A 17484-nucleotide genomic window follows, 5' to 3' on the forward strand; every position below is an offset into this window, starting at 1 on the left:
TCTCACAGCTGTTGATTTCGTACAAGCTTCTCAGCCCACAGTGACACTCAGTGGTGGTCGAGCAGACAACAGCAGCAGTTCAGGGAACAGAACCTCAAAGAAGGCTCATCTGGTGTGTGAGGAGCTTGGGCATCTTGCTTGACTGAATCAAGACACAACTGTCTTTTCAAGGAGAGCGCTCTTAGTTTGTAATGACTATAACTTTTAAAATGCTGGCTCATCATCACAATTATTTTCACCGGGCATTTTACCAAGGAAGAAAATTAGCCTCTTTATTGGAAATGCATAAAAGATAAACATCTTTTTATCAGAATGTCCTACCTTCTATAAACTCAGAAAACAACAAAAACAAGAACAAACAAAGCACACTCACACTCGTTTCCCAGTCTTGCAGGCCGGTATGGTAGCAGGTAGTCACATGTGGCTATTGAGCCCTTTAAGAGTGGCAAAGGTGAGAAAATGAAGTTTTAAATTAGTTGAATTTAACTTTAATTAAGTTCAAAGAAAAAAGCAGGTACAAGCTTACCTTGTGTAACCATGCTTTGTTTTATTGCTTTTTACAGATTATAGCGTTCGTAACTAATTGCAGGTTTGCAGTAGCCCTGTGTGGGCCGAGGCTGTCGGGTCATTTCTCCAGCAATATGTGCTCACTTTGTGTCACTATGTCACGTGTTTTTAATTCTCACAATACTTAGTACTGTTTCATTATTAGATTTACAATTGGGATCTGAGATCAGTGGGGTCTTTGAAGTTGTTGGAAATTTTGTACATATTTGGAACAACTTGAGCATGTAAATTTTTTCAGTTGTAAATTTTATGAAATTTGGATAAGATAAATTATTCTCAATGAAAATTTTGCTTACAAATTGAGATGAATTATAAGTATAAAATACACATTTGCCTTTGAAAGATATAAGAAAAAATAATATAAAATATCTCATGAATAATTTTATAATTATTTAATAGTAATTTTATACTAATTTCATATTGAAGTGATATTTTGTATATAATGAATTAAAATGTGTTATTAACATTACATCCTCCTGTTTCATTTTATCTTTATTGACACTGCTTCAAAATAAATTAAAATTAAATACATTACTGATGTTATATTTGTATTAGGCAGTATTGCTTTAGATGGTGAATTATCCAGGCTCTTCTTTCAAATCTACTTAAAGAACCAAATTTAGATGCCTTTGATTTCTGATTTTTCCTAAGGTTAAAAATTTTTAATGGGAATAAGCAGTAAACAAACAAAAAAAGAAATAAAAAAGAAACGCACTAGGAAAAATAAATGCAAAAAGGCAAAATGGTTATTTGAGGTGGCCTTACAAATAACTGAGAAAAGAAGAGAGGTTAAAGGTAAAGGAGAAAAGGAAAGATATATAAATCTGAATGCAGCTTCCAGAGAATAACAAGGAGAGATAAGAAAGCCTTCCTAAGTGATCAATGCAAAGAAATAGAGGAAAACAACAGAATGGGAAAGACTAGAGATCTCTTCAAGAAAACTGGAGATGCCAAGGAAACATTTTGTGCAAAGAAGGGCTCAATAAAGTATGGACCTAACAGGAGTAGAAGATATTAAGAAAAGGAGGCAAGAATATATGGAGGAACTATACAAAAAAGACCTTAATGACCCAGATAACTAGATGGTGTGATCACTCACCTAGAGCCGGACATCCTGGAATTTGAAATCAAGTGAGCCTTAGGAAGCATCACTACGAACAAAGCTAGTGGAGGTGATGGAATTCCGGTGGAGCTATTTGAAATCCTAACAGATGATGCTATGAAAGTGCTGCATTCAATATGCCAGCAAATTTGGAAAACTCAACAGTGGCCACAGGACTGGAAGAGGTCAGTTTTCTTTCCATTCCCAAAGAGGGGCAATGGCAAAGAACATTCAAACACAATTGCACTCATCTCACACGCTAGTAAAGTCATGCTCAAAATTCTCCAAGCCAGGCTTCAGCAGTATATAAACCTAGCGAGAACTTCCAGATGTTCAAGCTACATTTAGAAAAGATAGAGGAACCAGAGATCAAATTATCAACATCCACTGGATCATCAAAAAAGCAAGAGAATTCCAGAAAAATACCTACTTCTGCTTTATTTAACACCAAAGCCTTTGTATGGATCTCAACAAACTGTGGAAAATTCTTCAAGAAATGGTAATGCCAGACCTCCATCCCTGCCTCCTGAGAAATCTGTATTCAGGTCAAGACGCAACAGTTAGAACCATACATGGAACAAAGAACTGGTTCCAAATCAGGAAAGTAGTATGTCAAGGCTGTATATGGTCATCCTGCTTATTTAGCTTATATGCAGAGTACATCATGTGAAATGACAGGCTGGATGAAGCACAAGCTGGAATCAGATTGCTGGGAAAAATATCAATAACCTCAAACATGCAGATGACACCACTCTTATGTCAGAAAGCAAAGAGGAACTCACGAGCTTCTTGATGAAAATCAAAGAGGAGAGTGAAAAAGCTGGCTTAAAACTCAACATTCAAAACACAAAGGCCATGGCATCTGGTCCCATCACTTCCTGGAAAATGGATGGGGAAACAATGTAAACAGTGAGAGACTTTATTTTCTTGGGCTCCAAAATCACTGCAGATGGTGACTGCAGCCATGAAATTAAAAGATTCTTGCTCCTTGGAAGAAAAGCTATGACCAACCTAGACAACATATTAAAAAGCAGAGACATTCCTTTGGTGACAAAGGTCCATCTAGTCAAAGCTATGGTTTTTCCAGTAGTCATGTATGGATGTGAGAGTTGGACATAAAGAAAGCTGAGCACCAAAGAATAATTGCTTTTGAACTGTGGTGTTGGAGAAAACTCTTGAGAGTCCCTTGGACTGCAAGGAGGTCAAACAAGTCAATCCTAAAGGAAATCAGTCCTGGATATTCATTGGAAAGACTGATGCTGAAGCTGAAACTCCAATACTTTGGCCACCTGATGCGAAGAACTGACTCACAGGAAGAGACCCTGATGCTGGGAAAGATTGAAGGTGGGAGGAGAAGGGGATAATAGAGGATGAGATGGTTTGATGGCATCACCGACTCAATGGACATGAGTTTGAGCAGGCTCCAGGAGCTGGTGATGAACATGGAAGCCTGGCATGCTACAGTCCATGGGGTGGCAAAGATTGGACATCTTGAGTGACTAAACTGAACTGAAGCACTAAACATGGATGACATAATAAACAGAGCCCTGTGTTTTCTTGTTTTGCAAAAAGACATTCTTCCTAAATGCAAGATTTTGCTGTAATCATTTTAACAGAAATCTATTAGTGCTAACTCTTTTTCTGACATTGTACTAGGCCTTGGATAAACACTGGGGAATAGAAGACAAATGGTTCACGACTTATAAATCTTATAAACTAGTAACACAGACAAACAGTAAACAAGTATATAAAGGAAGATTGGATTGAGTACCATAAAGAAATAGATGGGGTTTTGTTGTTATTCAGTAGCTAAGTTATGTCTGATTCTTTGTGACTCCAATGGACTGTAGCTCGTCAGGCTCCTCTGTCCTCCACTATCTCCCAGAGTTTGCTCAAATTCATGTCCATTGAGTCTGTATTGCTATCTAACCATCTCATCCTCTGTCGCCCTTTTCTCCTTTTGCCTTTAATCTTTCCCAGCATCAAGGTATTTTCCAATGAGTCCACTCTTCATATCGAGGTGGCCAAAGTATGGTAGCTTCAGCCTCAGCCACAGTCCTTCCGGTGAATAATCAGGGTTGATTTCCTTTAGGATTGACTGGTTTGGTCTCCCTGCTGTCCAGGGGGTTCTCAAGAGTCTTCTCCAGCACCACAATTTGAAAGTATCAATTCTTTGGCATTCAACCTTCTTATGGACCAATTTTTCACATCCATAAATATATGAAAAAATGGGGTTTAGGGGCAGAGAATAATAAGGCTGGAGGAATACCTACATGGGTTCACAAAGCAAGTGTTTTCTGAGGCTGTGACTTTCAAACAAAGGCTTGACAGAAGAGTAGAAACTGGTCAAAGAACCAGGAAGACAGAATTCAGTGCAGAATTAGAGCATGTGAAATAACCTGGGGAAGAAAAGATCTTAAGGTACAACACTTGAAAAATGAGAAAGGTCAATGAGACAGTAGCTCAAGGAGTGAGTGTAGCCATGGCCAGAGCCATGAGGCTGGAATAGTTCACCAACCTGAGTCTTTTGGTACCTGGCAGGCCAAGGCAAGGAGTCTGGATTTTGTTCAAAGTGTAATATGGTAATATCTTTAAGCATAAGAGAAATAGTATAGTTTCATAACTCTGTTACTTAGAGATTAGATTGGTGAGAAGAAAGATGGTAAGAAGGGAGATTCAGAAACAGGATGTAATGAATTTTCAGATAGGACATGGTGATGTCCTGGAATTAGGGAATGGGAAAGTATAAATGGAGAGGTTGGAACCTTTGCTATGTATGTGTATGTACACCACTCCCCTTCCCTGCCAAAGACTGTTAGCTCATTGAAGATTTGAATCGTGTATAATTCACCTTACACAGATATATCTTGGTCAGAGCTAACAATAATTGATGATTGCTAAACATTGAGTTTTCTTTTTTTTAATAGATTAAAAACTATTTTAAAACCTTACACACTTTCTATGTCTCTGTATTACTTAGAAAGTGAAGTCCAAACTTCTTAGAATGACATTTGAATTGCAATGAAGTATGACTCCAAGCAATTTCAACCAATGTTTCTTCCACCATTTTCAGTACTCACTTGAGACTCAATACCCATACTCCCATGGGTATTGAGACTCACTTGCAATACCCATGTCTCTTTCTTTACCCAGCCCCAAACAACTAATTTAAATCCCACCAAGGATAAGCATTGATCACTTGACATCAAGAGTAGAAGCCAGAGCTCACACTTTGATTTTTGGCTCTAGCTCTGGCAAGATACATGCTGTATCTCAGGCACTTGCTATATAGGTGATGGTAAACTCAGATGATGCCAAATGATGATGTCACCCTTCTTCTCCTTAATGCTCTCACTTTCTTCATGATGAAATCCTAACAACCGTAACTTTACAGTCTTTCATGAAGGAGAAGGAAGGCTATATATCAGATTCAAGCTAAAAATCTGCTTTTGAATAATCTTGAAAAATTGGTATCCATCATATCTTTCTGGAAGCATCAACCAAGGTCAATGAGTAGAACTTCATTTGTAATATCTGGCCATGAGTTTAAGAATCCAGAATCTAGTTATTTTATTGCTACAGCCCTCTGCTTTATCTTAATTGGGCAGAAAGAAAGATTAGTCAAATAAAAGTCAATGCTGATAATATAGTCCAAAATTCTGAAGAAATGTACGGTTTTCCAGAAGGAATTAAAGCCTCTTCAGACCACAATAGTATATTTGTTGGAGTATCGTTAGCAACTTTTTTTCACTCTTACACATTTGTCAGTTACTTTTTTTCAACATAAACAATGTATTAGATGGATAAAATAATATAAAATATATCAAATATAAAACATTTGATAAAATGTTGCATCAGAAAAACTGTGTGAAAATTAATTTGACAATGTAGATAGTATGTAAGAATTAGAAGATAGATAACCAACTGGTGGTCATGTATGGATGTGAGAGTTGGACTACAAAGAAAGCTGAATGCCGAAGAATTGATGCTTTTGAACTGTGGTGTTGGAGAAGACTCCTGAGAGTCCCTTGGACTGCAAGGAGATCCAACCAGTCCATTCTAAAGGAGATCAGCCCTGGGTGTTCTTTGGAAGGAATGATGCTGAAGCCCAAACTCCAGTACTTTGGCCACCTGATACAAAGAGTTGACTCATTGGAAAAGACTCTGATGCTGGGAGGGATTGGGGGCTGGAGGAAAAGGGGATGACAGAGGATGAGAAGGCTGGGTGGCATCACTGACTCGATGGAAGTGAGTTTGAGTGAACTCCAGGAGATGGTGATGGACGGGGAAGCCTGGTATGCTGTGATTCATGGGGTTGCAAAGAGTCGGACATGACTGAGTGACTGAACTGAACTGAACTGAATCAACTGGTGAATAATCAATCAATGCTTACAGTCCAATGGTTTTATATATATATATATATTTTTTTTTTTTCTATGACACTTTCAAGTCAATATTATCCCATGAAAGTGTTGTATTTTCTGGGATACACTTTGGTTTCTAAAAAAAGGTTATCTTAAAATTGATTTGTAATTTAGATTTACAAAATTTTTTCACAAAATTGCATTGCATCAATCCTGAACAAACAACTCATCAGGACCAATAAACATAGTGTGATCCCACTATTGAAAAATGAGCTTTGCCACAGCCAACAATTAACATGGGAATGGTAAGCTCATTCCAAAACCTGTCGGAACATATGGGTAATTACTGAAGAATGATGACACCAATGTATCATCAAGCAAAGCTGGTATTCTCTACTTTAGAGAATGGACTGTTTCCTACTAAATAGTGTTTTGCTGCTTAATGATACTATACGAACATAATAATCAAGAACCCTAGAGTGCTAGGTTAGAAAATGATGAAGATACACTGACCCAGAATAGAGGTGAAGGAGAAGGTGTCTCTGTCAATAAGATAATCAAAACACAGACCTGGATTATGAGAAAGACAGAGACGTGGAATTTCATTCCAATATGATCCTGGGTGGTTGAGTCCATACTTCGGTGAAAGGACCAAGCTTCTTTACCATTAACATGATACCCACAGGCTCAATGCTCTTTATTCTCTCTTGATGTCACAATCCCTATAGTACATTTTCATCCTAGGACTATCTTGATTTTCAAGACCTCAGCAAAAACTTCTTTGCTGACTCCAACATTTCACGAGTCCATGAATGGTCATGGTCCCCACCCATGACCCCTTAATTTCAAGAGCATTTGTGGTCTAAATTATATAATTTATCAACTTGCCATGAAACACCTGTGGTTGATGTCACATCATTAGTGTCCATTTCACCTCCCCAAATATATTTTAATTAAAAAAAATCAAATTACACTTTGTTGTCCCTCTTCCCTGCCCCCTAGATTATGAAATTGTGAAGGTTTAGGTATTAATTCCACTAGCTATCTGACAGGCGAAGTGAGTAAAATATCACCCCCAATATTTTAGTCTCCTTGTCTTTAAAATAGACATAGCAATGTCTATCTTGGACTCTCGTAAGTACTGAGCACATAACAAACGCGAATGTACTTTGTGTAGCTCTACTACTCAATGGATATGTCTCCTTTGTCCTTCTTCATTATCATGATCTAGTGCTGTGTTGGGGCTATTGTAGAAACTCAATAATGAGCTGACTTTTCACTTAATCTTCCTAATCCTTGCTCTGAAATGCTTCTTATTCCATCTTCTTTTAGCTTCAGGGCTGATGAAGATATATCACTGAACTGGCATTAAAAGGTCAAAGAGCTTTATGTGAAACAACTCAGACACTTCAACATCAAAGTACCTTGAAATACAGAACAGCAACACAGTTCTATGTGTTCACTCTTGCAAGAGATGGAAGAGGGAAGATCTGGGGGAAACAGAACTGACAGAGCTTCCTAACTTGCTCCACTGTATTTTTCCAATATCTCCAGGATATGAGAAAGAAGTATACTGCCTTTCTCTTTCGGCAATATTCCCCAGTGATGAGAGAATTAATAAGAGCCATTCAGGAGGCAGAGATGACACTGTATAACAGAAGAGACTATGAGCACGATATCCATACTTTGATTGGGAAGGCCCCTCCAAGGAGATTACATAAAGTAGTAATTTACCTACATCCGTCCCTTCTCTTCTGGGCGTGTGCTTTGGGGGTACACTGGTACATGGGTGGTGCCTTGTTTGCTGTCATATCCCAAACACAGAGCATGCTCTAGTAGACACTAATTACATATTTGTTGGGTGGGGCTATTTTGTCTGCTAAAATGGAAGAAAGTTAATCTTGCTCATGCCAAGCTTCCAACTTCATTTCTCTTCAATCTCTGTCACACAGAGCAGACTAAATTGTAATGGAAAAAAGCAGATAGACCTACATTCAGATAAAGGATAGATACTTACTAGCTGAATGACATTGAGTCATTAATGAAATAAACATTGTCTTCTTCATTATTAGCATTATACACATCAATGATTCTGACTTTGCAGAATTAAGCAGTTACTTCTCTGATACATAACTACTTTAAAAAAAATTACCAATCATGCTAGGGTTATAGGCTTAGGTTTATGCTTAACAGTCTATCAAGTGTTTAACTAGCTGCCCTGCAGACACTGCAAATCCATTACAAACAAAATCGAACTCATTATTTCACAACTAACAATTTATTCCAGTGAAAATTACCACTTACCAAATTACCACTTAACAACTTAGGGTCCATCAGAAACCTGGGAGTCATATTCAACTTACTCATCTGAATACTGCCAACTCTTCTTGCTTTTACTTTTATTTATCTATTAGTCAATAAATTAATAAACAAATAAATTAATAAGCAAGCTTAAATAAAGTAAATAAACAAATAAGCTTCTATCATTTATTATTTATCTATTTATTAGTCAATCCAGTCCATGTTTCCCTCTCTATTTCCATTCCTTCTAGCTCTGATGTAATTGTCATTCTTTCCTGGATTTCTCACAGTCTGCAAACCATCTTTTCCACATTTCAGCCAAAACCATCTTTCTAAAATCCAATCAGTTCTGAATATGATTCTGTTAAAGTTTCATATGTTTTTAATGTAAAAATTATAATAACAATAATAATAGGAATTTACTGAGCAGTGACCATATATCAGGAACTTTGGAAAAGAGAGAAGGAATACAAAGCAATGAGAAGAACAGATACTAAGACACTCAGGCACTAATAAAAATGACAACTCAGAGACTGGAAAATACTTGGTCATGACTATGGCACAGTGGGTTTGAGGGAATTGTAAGAACTGAGTGTGAGGAAGTGGATGGAGGTAGATCATGAAAGGCTTTACTGCTAGGGGGGGTGTGGGTGTGGGTGTGTATGTGTATGCTTATTTTCTTTATTTTTATGTACTGGATGCAATAGAACTGAGCACCATCTTTGCCATCAACAAATTCTGCATTTTTATGAAAGCAGTCACATAGCAATGTCTAAAGAGAAGCCAAATTTCTTAAATAAAACAAACAAACAAACAAACAAAAAACCCGTCAGGTAGAAACAGAGAACTCTATGCTGGAAAGGGTGTGGAAAAAAGGGAACCCTCTTGCACTGTTGATGGGAATGTAAACTGATATAGTCACTATGGAAAAAAGTATGGAAATTCCTTCAAAACTAGGAATAAGACCACCATATGACCCAGCAATATCACTTATATGCATATACTCTGAAGAAACCAAAACTGAAAAAGACACATGTACCCCCAGTATTCATTGCAGGACTATTTACAATAGCTAAGACAAGGAAGCAACTGAGATGTCCATTGACAAATGAATGATAAAAGAAGCTGTGGTACATATATATATATATACATATATATATATATATATATATAATGGAATATTACTCATCCATAAAAAAGAACATATTTGAGTCAGTTCTAATGAGGTGGATGAACCTAGAGCCTATTATACAGAGTGAATTAAGTCAGAAAGAGAAAAACAAATATCACACAAGAAATGCATATATATGGAATCTAGAAGGATGGTGCTGATGAACCTGCTCACAGAGCAGCAATGGAGACATAGAGAAAAGACTTATGGACAAGGGTGGAGGAGGAGAGGGAGAGGTGAGATGAATGAGAAAGCAGCATGGAAGCAAGTACAATAACATATGTGAATAGAGAGCCAACAGGAATTTGCTGTATGACTCAGGGAACTCAGACTGGGGCTCTGTAATAACCCAGAAGGCTGGGAATGTGCAGGAGGTGGGTGGGAGATTCAAGAAGGAGGGGAATATGCAACCCTATAGTTAATTCATGTTGATGTATGACAGAAATCAAACTAATACTGTAAAGCAATTATCAATCAATTAAAAATAAATATAGTTACCTATATATAGGTCTTTAGTTTCTTTAGGTAGATATTGCCAACATCTGCTGGATCATAGAAAAAGCAAGAGAGTTCCTTCCAAAAAAATATCTATTTCTGCTTTACTGACTATGCCAAAGCCTTTGACTGTGTGGAACACAATAAATGGTGGAAAATTCTTCAAGAGATAGGAATACCAGACCACCTGATCTGCCTCTTGAGAAATTTGTATGCAGGTCAGGAAGCAACAGTTAGAACTGGACATGGAACAACAGACTGGTTCCAAATAGGAAAAGGAGTTCGTCAAGGCTGCATATTGTCACCCTGTTTATTTAACTTATATGCAGACTATATCATGAGAAATGCTGGACTGGAAGAAACACAAACTGGAATCAAGATTGCCAGGAGAAATATCAGTAACCTCAGATATGCAGATGACACCACCCTTACGGCAGAAAGTGAAGAGGAACTCAAAAGCCTCTTGATGAAAGTGAAAGTAGAGAGTGAAAAAGTTGGCTTAAAGCTCAACATTCAGAAAACAAAGATCATGGCATCCATGCCCACCACTTCATGGGAAATAGATGGGAAAACAGTGGAAACAGTGTCAGACTTTATTTTTCTGGGCTCCAAAATCACTGCAGATGGTGACTGCAGCCATGATATTAAAAGACGCTTACTCCTTGGAAGGAAAGTTATGACCAACCTAGATAGCATATTCAAAAGCAAAGACATTATTTTGCCAACAAAGGTCCATCTAGTCAAGGCTATGATTTTTCCAATGGTCATGTATGGATGTGAGAGTTGGACTGTGAAGAAAGCTGAGTGTCGAAGAATTGATGCTTTTGAACTGTGGTGTTGGAGAAGACTCTTGAGAGTCCCTTGGACTGCAAGGAGATCCAACCAGTCCATTCTGAAGGAGATCAGCCCTGGGATTTCTTTGGAAGGAATGATGCTAAAGCTGAAACTCCAGTACTTTGGCCACCTCATGTGAAGAGTTGACTCATTGGAAAAGACTCTGATGCTGGGAGGGATTGGGGGCAGGAGGAGATGGGGACGACAGAGGATGAGATGGCTGGATGGCATCACTGACTCGATGGATGTGAGTCTGAGTGAACTCCGGGAGTTGGTGATGGACAGGGAGGCCTGGTGTGCTGCAATCCATGGGGTCGCAAAGAGTCGGACACGACTGAGCGACTGATCTGATCTGATCCCTAAGTATTTTATTCTTTTCATTGCAATGGTGAATGGAATTGTTTCCTTAATTTCTCTATTTTCTCATTATTAGCGAATAGGAATGCAAGGGATTTCTGTGTGTTGATTTTATATCCTGCAACTTTACTATATTTATTGATTAGCTCTAGTAATTTTCTGGTGGAGTCTTTAAGGTTTTCTATGTAGAGGATCATGTCATCTGCAAACAGTGAGACTTTTACTTCTTCTTTTCCAATTTGGATTCCTTTTATTTCCTTTTCTGCTCTGACTGCTGTGGCCAAAACTTCCAAAACTATGTTGAATAGTAGTGGTGAGAGTGGGCACCCTTATCTTGTTCCTGACTTTAGGGGAAATGCTTTCAATTTTTCACCATTGAGGATAATGTTTGCTGTGTGTTTGTCATATATAGCTTTTATTATGTTGAGGTATGTTCCTTCTATTCCTGCTTTCTGGAGAGTTTTTATCATAAATGGATGTTGAATTTTATCAAAGGCTTTCTCTGCATCTATTGAGATAATCATATGGCTTTTATTTTTCAATTTGTTAATGTGATGTATTACATTGATTGATTTGTGGATATTGAAGAATCCTTGCATCCCTGGGATAAAGCCCACTTGATCATGGTGTATGATATTTTTAATGTGTTGTTGGATTCTGATTGCTAGAATTTTATTAAGGATTTTCGCATCTATGTTCATCAGTGATATTGGCCTGTAGTTTTCTTTTTTTTTGGCATCTTTGTCAGGTTTTGGTATTAGGTTGATGGTGGCTTCATAGAATGAGTTTGGAAGTTTGCCTTCCTCTGCAATTTTCTGGAAGAGTTTGAGTATGGTAGGTGACAGCTCTTCTCTAAATTTTTGGTAGAATTCAGCTGTGAAGCTGTCTGGACCTGGGCTTTTATTTGCTGGAAGATTTCTGATTACACTTTCAATTTCCATGCTTGTGATGGGTCTGTTAAGATTTTCTGTTTCTTCTTGATTTAGTTTTGGAAAGTTGTACTTTTCTAAGAATTTGTCCATTTCTTCCACGTTGTCCATTTTATTGGCATATAATTGCTGATAGTAGTCTCTTATGATCCTTTGTATTTCTGTGTTGTCTGTTGTGATCGCTCCATTTTCATTTCTAATTTTATTGATTTGATTTTTCTCCCTTTGTTTCTTGATGAGTCTGGCTAATGGTTTGTCAATTTTATTTATCTTTTCAAAGAACCAGCTTTTGGCTTTGTTGATTTTTTCTATAAACCAAAATGACACTAATAGATGGAGAAATATACCATGTTCATGGGTTGGAAGAATCAATATAGTGAAAATGAGTATACTACCCAAAGCAATCTATAGATTCAATGCAATCCCTATCAAGCTACCAATGGTATTTTTCACAGAGCTAGAAAAAATAATTTCACAATTTGTATGGAAATACAAAAAACCTCGAATAGCCAAAGCAATCTTGAGAAAGAAGAATGGAACTGGAGGAATCAACCTGCCTGACTTCAGGCTCTACTACAAAGCCACAGTCATCAAGACAGAATGGTACTGGCACAAAGACAGAAATATAGATCAATGGAACAAAATAGAAAGCCCAGAGATAAATCCACGCACCTATGGACACCTTATCTTTGACAAAGGAGGCAAGGATATACAATGGAGAAAAGACAATCTCTTTAACAAGTGGTGCTGGGAAAACTGGTCAACCACCTGTAAAACAATGAAACTAGAACACTTTCTAACAACATACACAAAAATAAACTCAAAATGGATTAAAGATCTAAACATAAGACCAGAAACTATAAAACTCTTAAAGGAGAACATAGGCAAAACACTCTCCGACATACATCACAGCAGGATCCTCTATGACCCACCTCCCAGAATATTGGAAATAAAAGCAAAAATAAACAAATGGGATCTAATTAAAATTAAAAGCTTCTGCACAACAAAAGAAACTATAAGCAAGGTGAAAAGACAGCCTTCAGAATGGGAGAAAATAATAGCAAATGAAGTAACTGACAAACAACTAATTTCAGAAATATACAAGCAACTCCTGCAGCTTAATTCCAGAAAACTAAATGACCCAATCAAAAAATGGGCCAAAGATCTAAATAGACATTTCTCCAAAGAAGACATTCAGATGGCTAACAAACACATGAAAAGATGCTTAACATCGCTCATTATCAGAGAAATGCAAATCAAAACCACAATAAGGTACCATTTCATGCCTGTCAGAATGGCTGTGATCCAAAGTCTACAAGCAACAAATGCTGGAGAGGATGTGGATAAAAGGAAACCCTCTTACACTGTTGGTGGGAATGCAAACTAGTACAGCCACTATGGAGAACAGTGTGGAGGTTCCTTAAAAAACCGGAAATAGAACTGCAACCACCAGCAATCCCACTGCTGGGCATACACATCGAGGAAACCAGAATTGAAAGAGACACGTGTACCCCAGTGTTCATCGCAGCACTGTTTATAACAGCCAGAACATGGAAGCAACCTAGATGTCCATCAGCAGATGAATGGATAAGAAAGCCATGGTACATATACACAATGGAGTATTACTCAGCCATTAAAAAGAACACATTTGAATCAGTTCTAATGAGGTGGATGAAACTGGAGCCTATTATACAAAGTGAAGTAAGCCAGAAAGAAAAACACCAATACAGTATACTAATGCATATATATAGAGTTTAGAAAGATGGTAACGACAACCCTGTATGCGAGACAGCAAAAGAGACACTGATGTATAGAACAGTCTTTTGGACTCTATGGGAGATGGGGCGGGGCGGGGGGGATGATTTGGGAGAATGGCATTAAAACATGTATAATATCATATAAGAAATGAATCGCCAGTCCAGGTTCGATGCAGGATACAGGCAGCTTGGGGCTGGTGCACTGGGATGACCCAGAGGGATGGTATGAGGAGGGAGGTGGGAGGGGGGTTGAGGATGGGGAACACGTGTTACACATGTGGTGGATGCATGTTGATGTATGGCAAAACCAATACAATATTGTAAAGTAAAAAATATATAAATACATAAATAAATAATAAAATAAATATAAGTATAAAAAAAGAAACAGAGAACTTTATGATCTTTACCTTCAATCATATTGATTTTAATACAAATCATTATTGCTCCTCTAAACAATTGCCACTTTTTTTCATCCAAAGTAAGCCCATCAAACAATAGTCATATAGAAAGTAACAGGTACATATGCATGTATTTAATAGACAATAAGTTCCTCATGACTATTAGGTTAGAGAGCTTAAAATCAGAGAAGCATTGTACAGGTGTCTTTCAGGTGGTGAATTAAGGCCCAGAACATAGATAAATCTCACTAAAATTCATATAGCAAAAAACAATAAAATATTCATTTTCTTCTTGATAAAGAAAATTGAAATCAGTATTCTTGGTACCCCTGCATATTCTGTAAGTTTACTGATTTAATTCTTTGATGTCAGAAAAACCCATGTTTTTTTGTTTTTCTTTCTTTTTCCGTTTCTATCATTAGAACCCAGTCCAAATTACCACCACTTTAAAGATGTTCTCCATTCAGAAGCATAGTATTCTTTCTCAGCTTATAACCCTTCTAGAAGCTCCCTATTGATCTTAAAAGTAAAAGTGTTAGACACTCAGTCATGTCCTACTCTTCATGATCCCATGGACTGCAGCCCACCAGACTCCTCTGTCCATGGGATTCTCCAGACAAGAATACTGGAGTGGGTTGCCATTCCCTTCTCCAGGGGATCTTCCTGACCAAGAGATCGAACCCAGGTCTCCTGCATTGCAGATTCTTTACCATCTGAGCTATCAGTGAAGCTCTGTTGATCTTAAAACAGCAACCTAAATTCTCAGGCTCTCCAGGCTCTTGGCTTCAGCACTTCTGTAACTTCACTGCTTCCGGTCTCCCTCACTGTGGCCAATGCCTCTCTTCCTTTCCTCAGGGTCCTTTCAAGGACTATCCCTTTGTGGAGATGCCCTCACCCCAGTCTCCTATTAATTTATTTGGGTATATCACTCAATCACAATAACAGTTTCCAAGAAGCTTAATTAAAATAATTATTACTATCAGTGCATCAGTTTCTAATCTTTTTCTCCTGGTATTGTAAAACAATTGTAAATATTTTTATTGAACTAGAAAATATACATGGGAAAATGTACATAATGTGAGTGTGCAACTCAAAAAAAATTCACAAGGTAATGCTGCCATGCTTTATTTGATTTTTGATGCAATTAATTGGGATTCTGATTAAGCATTTGCCCTGTGATTTGAAATATGCTCAGTCTGTGAAGGCAATGGCACCCCACTCCAGTACTCTTGCCTGGACAACCCCATGGACGGAGGAGCCTCATAGGCCATGGGGTCCATGGGGTCCATGGGGTCCATGGGGTCACTAAGAGTCAGACACGACTGAGCAACTTCACTTTCACTTTTCACTTTCCTGCATTGGAGAAGGAAATGGCAACCCACTCCAGTGTTCTTGCCTGGAGAATCCCAGGGACAGAGGAGCCTGGTGGGCTTCTGTCTATGGGGTCGCACAGAGTCGGATACGACTGACACGACTTAGCAGCAGCAGCAGCAGCAGCAGCAGCAGTCTGTGAAGGATACAAACAAATCAAAGAAGAACTGTTCTTCATCTTCACGGACCTTTTGATGAGATCTACACAATAGGACCATTAGGAATGGGACAGGCTAGAAACGATTCATTCATCCATTCAGTCATCTAGTATTTATTGTTATTACTGGGTGCAAAATCTGGAACAAAAATGATGGATTCAGTCCCTGTCCTGATTGAGTTCAACTAAGTGAATAAAGTGTAAGTCGTGTGACAGTGAGTTCTATATGCTATGGATGTTCATGTGAACAAATGTTATCTGCAGTTTGCGAAGCATGGGGTTGGGATGTGGTCATAGAAGGGAAAGTTTTCTAAAGGAAATCAGAGTGAAACTAAGACTTGAAAGTTAAAGGGCAGCTAGTCAGCAATGGGAGGTAAAGGGTGAAGCATCTTGCAGGCAAAGTCCAAATCATCTGATTTTTCATCTGACTTTTCCCCAGAGAAGTAAAAAGAGCTTACCATATTTGGAGAACTGAACACATTTCAATATGGCTAGGTCATAAGCAAGTTGGAGAAAGTGCCTATCTGATGACTGAGTTAGAAAGAGAAACTGACAAAGCCTACTTTCACAAACATGTCTATTTCTATAGTACAATATAGACTTGTCTCACAGGATATTTTTTTAATCAAGTTATAAAATCTATTTGAAACTGCAAGTCAGATATTCTGAACACCAAAATGTAAGATCCAGGCATGAGAACCAGAAAGGCTGCTTGGACTGGTCTCTAAGGATTGTGTGCAATTATCTAAAGTGAAAGGTAGAATGGGAAGATACTGAGCAGGCAGGACTCACTGAATGCAAGAGGAACCAGCCAGGTCATGATTGTTGTTATTATTGTTCAGTCACTAAGTCCTGTCCGACTTTTTGTGACCCGATGGACTGTAGCCCTCTAAGCTCCTCTGTCCATGGAATTTTCCAGGCAAGAACACTGGAGTGGATTGCCGTTTCCTTATACAAGTTATCTTCCTGATCCAGAGACTGAACCCACATTTCCTGCATTGGCAGGTGGATTCTTTAAGACTAAGCCACCAGGGAAGTCCCAGGTCATGATTGTGGAGTCAATAAAGCTTGTTCCCAGGGCAGGATTTACTATGTGTGTAAAAAGCAGTCAGTATAGAGATGTTCCTGTCACTGTAAGCCAAAGAGAAAACTTCTAAGAAAATGAAAGATAATCATCTATTTGCTGTACTTTACACATTAGCTGTAGGCTTTGACTTTTCTATCAACTGAGGAAAAGTAGATGCAGAGGACAGGGAGCTACCGCCTTACATCTAAGGATCAACTAGATGTTGTTATCAGTGGGCCTAACAATTCTGATACTTCTTACCCATTCTTCCTAGGAAACCATGACTGAGCCCTTGCTACTGGCCTGATGCAAACACTAGGAGCATGGTAAAGAATAGGAGATTTTGGATTTCTCTAATGAAGCCTATGTTGCTAAAATAGAGACAGAAAAGGGTGACTAAACAAACAAATAAGATGACTTCAATTAGTATTACTCAAGGAAGAAAAGAAACTACTTTAGATGGCAGTCAAGGAAAGCTCTTGGGAAAGATGTTTGACCTGCAACCCAATGAAAAAAGAAATATACCAGGAGAAAGAACTTGATGACAGATGAAACTTCAAAGGCAAAGACTCTAATACAGGAATGAGTTTGGCTGGCTGCAGTGACGTAAAGGAG

At 38.1% G+C, this 17484-nt stretch overlaps 1 long non-coding RNA gene across 4 annotated transcripts in view; it reads right to left on the reverse strand.

The window, feature by feature from the left end:
* Positions 1–17484, reverse strand: part of LOC113886252 — a 1111906-nt gene that overhangs the window by 893968 nt on the left and 200454 nt on the right. The window lies entirely within an intron of this gene.

Source organism: Bos indicus x Bos taurus, chromosome 29, assembly GCF_003369695.1.
Source record: "Bos indicus x Bos taurus breed Angus x Brahman F1 hybrid chromosome 29, Bos_hybrid_MaternalHap_v2.0, whole genome shotgun sequence".
NCBI lineage: Eukaryota > Metazoa > Chordata > Mammalia > Artiodactyla > Bovidae > Bos > Bos indicus x Bos taurus.